The sequence below is a fragment of the Fringilla coelebs genome (genome assembly GCF_963513975.1).
Source record: "Fringilla coelebs genome assembly, contig: SCAFFOLD_43, whole genome shotgun sequence".
Classification (NCBI taxonomy): Eukaryota; Metazoa; Chordata; class Aves; order Passeriformes; family Fringillidae; genus Fringilla; species Fringilla coelebs.
The window spans coordinates 896,472-906,384 of NW_028167212.1; the positions used below are offsets into that span (position 1 = coordinate 896,472).

At 54.4% G+C, this 9,913-nt stretch overlaps 1 pseudogene across 1 annotated transcript; it reads left to right on the forward strand.

Moving 5' to 3' along the window:
- Window positions 1-546: 546 nt before the first annotated feature.
- Window positions 547-1,510, forward strand: LOC311166134 (olfactory receptor 14C36-like; annotated as a pseudogene). The gene has a single exon. The product of its transcript is annotated as an olfactory receptor 14C36-like (transcript).
- Window positions 1,511-9,913: the final 8,403 nt, after the last annotated feature.

Genomic DNA, 9,913 nt, shown 5'->3' on the forward strand with positions numbered 1-9,913 from the left:
GTGTGATTGTGCTCTGATTGCAGCCGACGGTGCAGAGCCAGGGCAGCTGGGAACAAGCCCATCCAGCCCCTCAGCCACAGGGAATCCTTTTCCTCTCCCATCTCTCAGTGGCAAGCTTTGAGTGCAGCAGAAATGCTGGGGACTTCTGACCTCAGAGAGCCAGGAATTATGTATGGGTAGGAAAACAAGACCTAAAACTAAGTCCTGCCGTCGTTGTCTTATAGATCTGGGACTGCAGATGCTTCCAAGCCTTTCTGCAGTAGGAGTGATTCCCCTGACAAATCCTGAATATCCAGCATTGTCCCTCTGCCACAGGGCCACAAACCCAGGGCAGTGGGGCAGGGATGGCTCCTCAAGAGCCCCCACACCCAGACCTGGCTGCCCCTGGCACACTCAGCCAGCATAACTGGAGCTCAGGCAGGGACCTAGGGGAAGGTTTTCCTAGAGCAGGAACAAGTGTGAGTGAGCTCCAGTGGAACAGTCTAAAGGGAATGGCCCAGGATTGGCTCAAAGCAGCCTCTCCTGACTTGTCACTGTCCTTTCTTCATGAACAGGTCCCCATGTGCAACCCCAGCAAATGTCCAACAGCAGCTCTATCAGCCACTTCCTCCTGCTGGCATTGGCAGACACGTGGCAGCTGCAGCTCCTGCACTTCTCCCTCTTGCTGGGCATTTCCCTGGCTGCCCTCCTGGGCAACGGCCTCATCATCAGTGCCATAGCCTGCAGCCACCACCTTGACACACCCATGTTTTTCTTCCTGCTCAACCTGGCCCTCACTGACCTGGGCTCCATCTGCACCACTGTCCCCAAAGCCATGCACAATTCCCTTTGGGACACCAGGAACATCTTCTACACAGGATGTGCTGCACAGCTCTTTTTGTTTGTTTTCTTTGGTACAACAGAGTATTTCCTCCTCACCATCATGTGCTACGACCGCTACATGTCCATCTGCAAACCCCTGCACTACGGGACCCTCCTGGGCAGCAGAGCTTGTGCCCACATGGCAGCAGCTGCCTGGGCCAGTGCCTTTCTCTATTCACTGCTGCACACAGCCAATACATTTTCCCTGCCCCTGTGCCATGGCAATGCCCTGGGCCAGTTCTTCTGTGAAATTCCACAGATCCTCAAGCTCTCCTGCTCCAAATCCCACCTCAGGGAACTTGGGCTTCTTGCTGTTAGTGCCGGTTTATTATTTGGATGTTTTGTGTTCATTGTTTTCTCCTATGTGCAGATCTTCAGAGCCGTGCTGAGGATCCCCTCTGAGCAGGGACGGCACAAAGCCTTTTCCACCTGCCTCCCTCATCTGGCCGTGCTCTCCCTGTTTGTCAGCAGTGGCATATTTGCCTACCTGAAGCCCCCCTCCATGTCCTCCTTATCCCTGGATCTGGCCCTGTCAGTTCTGTACTCGGTGGTGCCTCCAGCCCTGAACCCCCTCATCTACAGCCTGAGGAACCAGGAGCTCAAGGCTGCTGTGAGGAGACTGATGACTGGATGCTTTCAGGAACAATAAACTGCTGGTCTATTTCTGAAAATCACTTGTAATAAAAGTAATCTTTGATACTTCTTGTTGAACTTCATTTTGGAGGTTCTTTCCCTTTGTTTTAGTTTTTTCATATTGTCCACAAAGAAAGGTCATTGTTTGTACCATTTCTCATTTTGTTTCTCTCCACCTTCCCTGTGACCACAGACTGTGTCAATGAAGGGCTGCGCTCTTGGTGGCTTTAAATGAACTAAAGGATCTCCCAGCAAATACTTCTGCAGAGATGCCCTTTTGTTGTCTTCTCTGGAGCTGCAGCAGCAATGTCTGTGTGCAGAGCTGGGGGCAGATCAGTGCAGGCACAGCAGCTGTGCCCAGAAGCAACAGCACTTGGTGTTGCCAGTGCTGCTGCCGTGGTCCTGCCCCGCTGCCCTGGTGGCTGGGATGTTGCTGTAGGGCCTGAGTGCCCTCGGGGCCAGGCATAGTCCTGGGGTGGCAGTGCCAGGGCTGCAGCAGGGACAGGCCATGGGCACTGCTGGGGCAGCACTGACACCTCGGGCCAGGCCCTGGCGGCTCCAGGCTCCTTGCCCAGGCTCTCTCAAGACACACCCAGTCCAATGCTGAGCACAGAAAACCCCCATGAGCAGCCCCAGGGTGGCTGTGGGCAGGGTGGGGGCAAACAGCATGGCTGGTGCTCTGCAAGGGCCCTGGGGGAGATGGGAAGGAGCAGCAGAGCAGGGTCTGATCCAGCCCCAGTGCGCTGGACAGCCCAGGGCAGTGTCCCAGAGTGTCCTCATGGAGCTGCCAACAAGATCCCCCCTCTGCAGACCAGGTCTCTCCCCCAGCTCACACAGCTGCCCCATCCTTGCAGGCATAGACACGCTCAGGAGCCCCTGTTTGCATTGCACAGAGCAGGCGTGAGCACCCCCATGCTGCTGGTGTGGGGACATGAACCTGAGGGAGCACAAATGCCATCAGCCCCCGGGGTCAGCAATGGCTGGGGGACTCCAGGGAAACGACTCAGCTTTGTCCTGACCTCTGCAGTCAGCCAGAAAATTTGTTCCCATCAGCTGGGAATTTCCTGTCCCACTGCAGACACTGTTGCTCAGAGCCAGGGTTGCCTGGTAGCCACCCCCAAACTGTCCTGACCATTTCATTGGCTTCACCTTTGCTTTCTTTACTCTTCCTTCTACAAATTTCTTCCTCTTTCCCACCCCTGCTCCCTCCCCTGCAAACAGCTCATCCCTGTTTGCCCTTTCCTCTCTGGCCCCACTCCCCATTGCAGTTCCTGACTTGGCACCATGGGAACATCCCTTGGGGAGCAGGATCATCCTACAAGTGCTGCAGGAATTGTCTGCAGGCTCCTGCAGTGCCTCGTGCTGCTCCCTTGCCACAGGCACCCCAGGCCAGGGGGGCACATCTGAGCTGCTGTGTCTGGCTCTGGGGCTCCTTGTTCTGGGCAATGAGGAGGAGCTGCAGAGGCTCTGCAGGACTGACAGGATGGCCTTTGGGGCCTAGGAGGAGAATCTGCTCCAAGGATGGCTTCTGAGAATCCCGGAATCAGCAAGGTTGGAAAAGTCCTTGGAGATCATCAACTCCAACCTGTGCCATTACCCTGCCTTGTCTCTGCTGAGCCTCCTCTTCTCCAGGATAAACAACCCCAGCTCCCTCAGCCTCTCCTCACAGGACTTGTGTTCCAGACCCCTCACCAGCCTTATTGCCCTTCTCTTGACACGCTCCAGCCCTTCCATGTCCTTCCTAAATTGGGGGGCCCAGAACTGGATACAGCACTGGAGGTACTGACCAACCAGAACTGAGCACAGGGGAAAACCTGTTAAACCTCACCTTGTTGGATTTGGCCCCTGGATCCAGCCTGTCCAGGTCCCCTGTCCTACCCTCCAGCAAATCAATACTCCCAGAACACTTGGTGTCACCACAGTTTCATGAGGTCCCAGAGTGTCCCAATGGTCTCCGTGATTCCATGAGGCCTCCCAGTGTCACAATGTCCCTTTTGTTCCATGGCACAGTGTGGTGTCACAAAGTCTTGGATCCTTGGGCCCTGCAGTGTCAAAATGGCCCTTGGTCCCCCCAAGGCCCTGCAGGGTCACAACAGATCCTTGGTTGCATGAGGTCTGGCAGTACAGCAATTCTCTCCTTGGTTCCACATTGTAATAATGGCTTCTTGGTCACAAGGTCCACCACAGTGTCAAACATGTTTCCTTCATTCTATCAGTCCCTGAGAAGCAGCACTGGCCCCTTGGTTCCAGGGGGCCCTGCCGTGTCACAATGGCCCCATCATGACATTAGGTCCTGCTCTGTCACAGTGCTCTGCATGGTTCCACAAGGTCACAGTGACCTCTTGGTTCCATGAAGCCATAGAGTGCCACAATTAATTCCTTGGTGCTGCAGTGTCACAATGGATCCCTGGTGACACAAGATCCTGCAGTGTCACCAGGGACCCTTAGTTCCAGGGGGCACCACAGTGTCACAAATGTTCCCTCAGTTCCCAGAGTACTTGCACTGGAGCAATGGCCCCTTGATTCCATTGTCCCCAGGCTCTCTCCCAACGGTCTCCTTGGTTCCCAGTGTCACAATGGCCCCTTGGTTCAACAAGGCCCTGCAGTGTCATGGTGGCCTCTGTGGTTCCACCAGGACCCAGACTGTCACCATGGACTCCTTGCTTCCATTCAGCCCCACAGTGGCACAATGGCCCCTGGGCTCTGCTGCCATCTCATACACAGTGTCACCATGATCCTCTTCGTGCCACCAGGACCCGCAGTGTCACAATGGCCCTTTGCTTCCCTAGGGCCCTGCAGTGTCACAATCATCAGAGAATCAACCAGGCTGGAAAAGACCTTGGAGAGCATCAAGTCCAGCCTGGGACCCAACACCACCTTGTCACCCAGGCCATGGCACTGAGTGCCACATCCAGTCTTTCCCTAAACACATCCAGGAATGGTGACTCACCAACCTCCCTGGGCAGCCAGTTCTTGTGACCTAACACTGTGCTGCCCAAGCAGTGCTGACAACGGGGGAAGAATCACTGCTCTGCTTCTGTGATTCCATGGGGCTTTTCTTGCTTGTTTATTTTGAACAAATGTTAATGAGCTTTTCTACCTGAATTCCTGAACTGAAGAGCTCAAGAAAGAACACACCTCTGGTGTAGTAAAATTCATCAGCAACCTCCAAGTGGCTGAGGATACATCCCCATCAGAGCAGCAATGAACAGAAATGGGCACAGCTCTGTGGCTGCCCCAGCTTTGGGATGGGCCCTGGGCCTGGAGCAGGAGCAGCTCTGGAGGGCCCCAAGGCCACGGCTCTTGTGCTGCCCTGGGCAGATGGGATGGCAGCAGGGGCTGCAGAGCTCTCAGCACCTCAGCCAGAGGGGAGCAGGGCATCCAGGGAGCCTCCTTGTGCCTTGGCCAAGCACCTTCCCCCGTGGCTGGGGCTGAGTCCTGTGGCAGCTGCAGCTGCTGCTGTGCCCTTGCCAGGGGCTGAGGCCGTGGGGCCAGTGCCCAGAGCAGCCTGGCCTGAGCAGAGCTGTGGGGCCAGAGCCGGCTGGGCTGGGCTGGCCAGAGGCCCTTGGTGCTGCCCAGAGCTCAGGGCAGCTGGCAGAGCTTGCAGGGAGCTGGGCTGGGCTCAGACAGCCTGGCACAGACACCATCAGTGTCCATCTCAGCCTGGCTGAGCGTGCAGGGGCAGGACTCAGGCCAGGCCTTGTGGGGCAGGGCCAGCGCCTGTGCAAGGCATTGAAAACAGGCAAGTGCCCCAGAGAAGAGGCTGCTCTGTGCCCTTGGGGGCACGGACAGAGCAGGGAGGGTGCCCAGGACATTTGTCAGTGCCAGCCTCTGTCCCCAGCCCTTGGCAGCCCTGGCTGCTGAGCCCAGCTTTGCCCTGGGCTGAGTTTGGCCATGGCCCAGCTCCATCCTCCTGCGGGGCTCAGGGCCTGTTCCCGGCCATGGCCAGCCCTGGCTGCCTCTCTGCTGGCCCAGAGGGCGGCAGAGCCCGGGGCAGGGCTGTCTGTGCAGGCCCACAGGTGCCATGGGCTCTGCAGGAGCTGGCAGAGGCTGCCCAGCAGGGAGGCCATGGGGCACAGAGCCCCAAGGCTGCTGTGGGCACCACGGCACAGGGGCCCTTCCCAGCCGCAATGCTCCTGGCCTGGGCTGGGCCTGCACAGGGGCTGTGCCACCATGGCTGGGCCAGCACAGGGCCACAAAGGGGTCACGCAGCCGCTGCCGGGGCTGACAGCAAGGCCAGGCACAGACAGGGAATTGCTGAGCATGGCCTGTGCTGGGCAGGGCTGAGTGTGCCAAAGGCAGAGCTCAGCTGCCCTTGGGGGCTGCAGGAACTTTCAAGAGCCCAAAGAGCCCCCATGGCTGTGCTGCAGACCAAGGCTGGAGCAGGGAAATGCAGGGCTGCTGCAGGATGGGGAGGGCATTGAATTCCAGCACACACCTCAGTTCTCTGATGATCCTGGCACCATGCTAGGCCGTGTTCCAGGCTGGAGCAGAGCGGATGTTGATGGGACAGGAGCCCTGTGGGGCTGTCAGGGACCTGCAGCTCGCATGGTGCTCTGCTCTCCCTCAGGTGCTCTCGGAGAGATCCAATCCCAGCTGGGCACCTCAGGGCACAAGTGGCACTGCCTGTTCATGGGCACACAGCTGATGTCTGCCTGGAAAGGGGCACAGGCTTTAATACCTGTTCTTTTCATAATATACAAGGAAATATTTTTTACCTGGGTAACTTGAGTAATTTTGAGAATTGGCAAAGTTTTCCCACCAGGAACAGGAATTTCCTGGATATATTGGATTCTACTGCTGATGGCAGGAGAAGAAATACTGATCTTCCCTGCTACCTTTGCCACCAACATTCAGTCTAATATTTTATGACCTTCATGTGTTTTCAGCTCTTTTGTTTAAATGGCCATGTCTATGGACATCTTTTCATTTAGAGCAGCTGGATTTATGTCCTTCCCTTTGCTCCCAGACTTCCTCGTGCAGCTGTTTCCTGGTCCTTCCAATTTGTCGCCCCTGACTGGGTTCATGCTTTGAGCTTCAGGAAGTTGCCCAATCTTTGGGGAGTTTAAATAACTCCTTAGACAGCATCTTACTTGTAGTTTTATCTTTTACAAAACATGTTCCTATGTCTTTGTCTAAAATCCTTCCTGTATGGCAATCCCTTGTGGGTGGTGGGTATGTCAGATGTTGCTGGAATGTCACAAGGAACTGCTGGAAGGGTTTTACTGTTTATTAAATTTTATCATGTTCACATTTTTTATGTGTGCTATGAAGAGAAACCTTTCTGTACCTCTGAGTCCCACCAGTTCCTGGTCCCTCAAAGGACACAAACCTGATGAGTTGTGGTTCCCACTCCAGGGGCTTCACTTGGACCTCCCTCCATAGCCAGAGCAGAGCTCCCTTGTCCCAGAAAGTCCCTGGCAATGGAGGGATGAAGGAAACAGTTCAGGCTGTGGGGATCAGGGGCAGGGCAGAGCCAGGGAGAAGAATGACTTTTGCATTTGATGGAGCTGTGCCTTCCCTTGGCTCTGTTGGCTGACAAGAAATGAACATCCCTCTGTGTCTCGGGCAGCTCCTTCTCCAAGGAAAGCAGGTGGGAGTTGGAGCCAAGGAGCTGAAAGCTGCAGGTGCAGCCTGTGCTGGAGGCAGCTCAGATTTGCACAAGGCTGCTCTGAGTGCCAGGGCTTGGATGGGGGAAATGGTGGGGTGGGGGTAGGGACAGAGTCTGATTGATTATCAGCCATGAAGCGTCTTGATTTTTAAATCTATTCAAACTGCATGAGGAGGTACTTGGATTCAATGTCAATCAGAGATTGTACAAATCAATGTAGTAACAGGAAAAAACCTCCAAGCAGGACCTAAAAATCTTTTCTCACTGTCTCTGTAAAAATAATATATTTACTTTGAATATACTACTTAAATCTATTTAATTAACCACAAAGGATTTGAAAACTTAAATCAAATTATTCCCAGAGGCTTGGCTTGTGAAGGTGTTCTGACTGTTAATGAGCCCTGGGACACTGAATTCCTGCACTGAAGAGCTGAAGGCTGAGCAAGCCTCTGGAGCAGTAGAATTCAGCAGCAGCCTCCAAGTTGCTGAGGATGTCAGCAGCCCCCACTGAGGCCATCCCTGCCCAGAGCCCATGGGGGAATGGGCAGACAAGGAGAGCATCCCAGGGGCTGGGGCAGCACAACTCAGAGGCACCAGCAGCTCGGGCTGGGAAATGGAGTGTGGAATGTGGCTGGGAAAGCCCTGCCTGGGCTGTGCCATGCAGGACAGACAAGCCCTGACTGCCATCCACTAAAAAACTCTCTCAAGGAGACATTTAAATGGAATTGCAATTGTTTATGTATTTTGACTTGGATGCACTGGAGAAATACACATAAGAGATTCTCAGGAGCTCAAAAAAACAAAACAGCCTTTACTGCCAATTTTAGAAAATCAACAAAAAACACTTCTAAAACCTTTAACTTGGCCCATTCATCTTCACAAACTTTTAGCTTGTTCAATTTAAAGTTGCTCAAAATTTTCAAGAGGACAGAATTAGAAGAAGTAGACAAAGAAAGAAGAAGACAAGTTTTAGAGAAGCACTCACAGAACTACTAGCTCCTACATTCTAGCGGCCTTCAGACAGAAATTCCAAGAGGAGGTAAGGTCAAGATGTGTGCTTGCCTTGTGGTCAGCGTTAAATACCCCTTGGTCTTCCTGGGCCCTTCGCCCAGGTGGGACTTGGGCTCATTTGGTCCCTCAGGAGCTGGGCTGGGGGCTCCAGAGGTGGCTGTGGAGCATTGCCTGTGCTGTGCCAGGGACTGGCAGACACTGCTGGGCTGGGATAGAAGCTCTGGGGGGATTGGGGTTCCAGGGCAGGGCAGTGCTGGGGTTCCAGGGCAGGGCAAGGCAGCACCTGCCCCTTCCTCCCCCACATGAAATGTTTAGAGCCAACAAACTCCTCCAGTCTCTCACAACAGGCAGTGTTGGAGGTGAAATTCCAATTTTGGCCATGGGCACCTGGACAAGAAGAACAATTCTTTCCCATAGAAAGGAAAGCATGGAGCCTTCCCCAGTGTTTTGGGGATGGATGAGACCTAACTAGCTTGAAACCACTGCCAGGCAGACTTGTCCTGGCAATATTCCTATGGGAACAATCCCTGGATATAAGGAAATTTGGAGGTGAAACCTCAATTCTGGCCATTGGTGCCTGGAGCAGAAGGACAGTTCTTTTCCACAGGAAGGAAACACAGAGCCCCAGTGTTTCAGCAGCAGATGAAAAGTGACCCTCAACATGCCAAGGTCAGCTGGACCAGTCAGGCAGTCCATGGGAAGCCAAACCAGGCAAACCTGTTCTGTGTTCCCTTGGTTTTATTGGGCTCCATAGGGTCACAATGGTGCCTTGATTCCATGGGGCCCCACAGTGTCATAATGCTGACTTCATTCCATGGGTTCCAGCAGTGTCACACTGGCCCCTAGGTTTGATGGGGTCCCACAGTGTCACAGTGGCCTCCAGGTGTCATAAGGCCCCGCAGTGTCACAATGGTCCCAAGGATTCCATGAGGCCTTGCAGTGTCACAATGGTCTCCGTGGTTCCCCACAATGTCACGTGACTCCTCTGTTCATTGAGCCCTGCAATGTCACAATGGACCTTTGGACCACGGGGGTTTGCTGTGTCACAATGGTCTCCTTTGGTTCCCCAGTGTCACAATGGACCACTGATGACACAAGGTTCTGCAGTGTCACAATGGACCTTTGGTTCCCTGCAGCCCTGCAGAATTACAATGGTCCTCTTGGCTCTGTGCGGAGCCCCAGGATCACAGTGGTCTCACTGGTTCCATGAGGCCTCACAGTGTCACAATGCTTTTCCTATTCCATGGGGCCTCATAGTTTCACAATGGTCTCCATGATCCCATGAGTTCCCTCAGCGTCACATTGGTCTCCTTGGTCCCATGGTGCCACTCAGTGTCACAATGGACCCTTGGTTTGATGGGACCTCTCAGTGTCACAGTGATGCCTACATTCCATGGGGCCACACAGCATCAGTACAGTCCCCTTGGTTCCATGAGGCCCAGCAATGTCACAGTGCTCTCCATGATTCCATGAGACCCCACAGTGTCACAAGGCTCCCTTGGTTCCATGGCCCTGTGCTGCTGCATTCCCCCCTCCCCTTCTCAGGCCGCCCTGCCAGCTGAGAAATGCTCCTTGGGCCTCGGCCTTGGCCAACAGCCCCTGGGCTCAGCTCCTCTGCAGCTCATCACAAACACTGTCTGCTCCAGGCACTGCTGCTGCCCAAACAGCTCCTGGCTCCTTTAGGAGCAGCCCTGGGAACTGGTTTTGTTCCATCAGTGGCACAACATCCCTGTTCTCACACTGCCAGAGAAAGCTGCTGATGCCAAGTGTGGCCAGGATGAACCATTGCTGGGACTG